Source organism: Lactuca serriola, chromosome 5, assembly GCF_051521515.1.
Source record: "Lactuca serriola cultivar US96UC23 chromosome 5, Lser_US96UC23_V15, whole genome shotgun sequence".
NCBI lineage: Eukaryota > Viridiplantae > Streptophyta > Magnoliopsida > Asterales > Asteraceae > Lactuca > Lactuca serriola.
In genome coordinates this window covers 340,119,642-340,121,371 of record NC_136412.1, presented here as the reverse complement: position 1 = coordinate 340,121,371, position 1,730 = coordinate 340,119,642, and positions in this window count along the sequence as shown.

Genomic DNA, 1,730 nt, shown 5'->3' with positions numbered 1-1,730 from the left:
AGGAAACTACCCGAAGGAAACCAACGCCGATTCCAGTCAAAGATACAAGGCAGACCGAGGGAGCCAGTACATGGAACCCGGGAATTGTCTTTTCCTCGTGTTTGTCACGCTAGTACACCCTTAAAATAATACAATTTAATGAGTTAGTGGTTACACTACTCACGCTATGTGTTAGGTAAATCGTCGATTCCCGTTGCCAGATACACGATTAGGGCGGATCCCCGCATCTTTATTGAGAGTGCTTAGCCATGAGCTTTCATGAGCCTCTCTTTCCGCAGTTTCGTTCCGAACCGTTCTCAAATCTCTCCAGGCCGGAGAGTGAAACCTTTCCCAGTATAAAGGTAACTTAGTAGGAATGACTCGCAGTTTATGGCCTTTTTCTAATACTCATACACCCACTTCGATTACCAGGACTACATCATAGGGATGTAGGTCGACACTCAGACGACCAGTACCCGAGGCACGGGAAAATTTATGCCTAATACGTTCAGGACAGAAATGTCCAGGGTTAACCATCATCTTTCATTACCTTGTATTCCTTTCCGTGTAGGAAAATCATGCCACCGAAGAAGCGTAACCAATCCACAAGCAAGAAACCTACTCTCTTATTCGATGAAGCTACGTTCCAAGCTGCAGTCTCAGCAGCCGTAGCAGCTGTCATGGCTCACCTGAATGCTAACACCGCCAATGTTACCAAGGGCCCTGTCGGGATTTCCAATCCTGGAAATGGACAGCAGCAACCAACACTTCCATACTCAGCCACCCAAGAACCTCCACTGAACCCACTAAAGAGAAAACTCAAGATAGAGGAGGGAAGTACCTCGGCTCAAGGACCTTCCGAAGGAAAACGAGCTGAGGCAGTCTATACCCCTGTCAATCCTTCCCTCTCGACCTCAAGAAGACCATACCTAGGAGACCTTCCCCACTGCAGCAAGTGCAGCTACCTTCATCATGGTGCCTGCCGGGAACTCTTATGTGCTAGGTGCAACATGAAGGGGCATACGGCTCGTGTATGCAGAACTCCGGTGGAGCGTATTGCATCAATCACCAATGTGACGACAAATCCAGTTTGTCGTATATGTGGTGAAATGGGACACTTCAAGAAGGACTGCCCAACCGAAGGGAAAGACAAAGGCACGGGAGGAGTCTAACTCTAATGCTTAGGGAGAAGCATCAAGGAACTCGGTAGATTTTGGTACGTCTCTCGATGTCAGATAACTAAACTAAATACATTAAAAGATTAATTCAAAATGTAAATTCTTCCCAGTAAGGCGAAAGTCGCAGCACTGTTATAAAATTTAAAATTCATTAGGTAAAACTATAATGGCTAAACATATACGTTACGGCCATGTATATTTAAGATGGACAGACCTAGAGTGAGCGAATGCCGCCTCATTTCCTGTTCCTCGTTTGGTTGTGGATTTAGGGCAGGTTCGCTCAGTCAACAGTCCTCCCCACCTTAAATATACATGACTAGTATATGTGAGGCGATTATAGAAATGCCTCGTGAGAATCCACTCATGAAAAGATACTCTACTCAGAAACACTTAGAACTCTCTATAGTTTCACGTCGACTCTATCAGTCCAAGTATCCGCGGTAGTGATACACAGGACGAAACCCGAGACGCCTAGAACTTGTGTGCCTGTTCGGCACATGACTCTATCGATCTTCACTTTATATCATGTCGGAGTGTGCCAACTTCGACGACTCTATTGATCACGGTTTGACT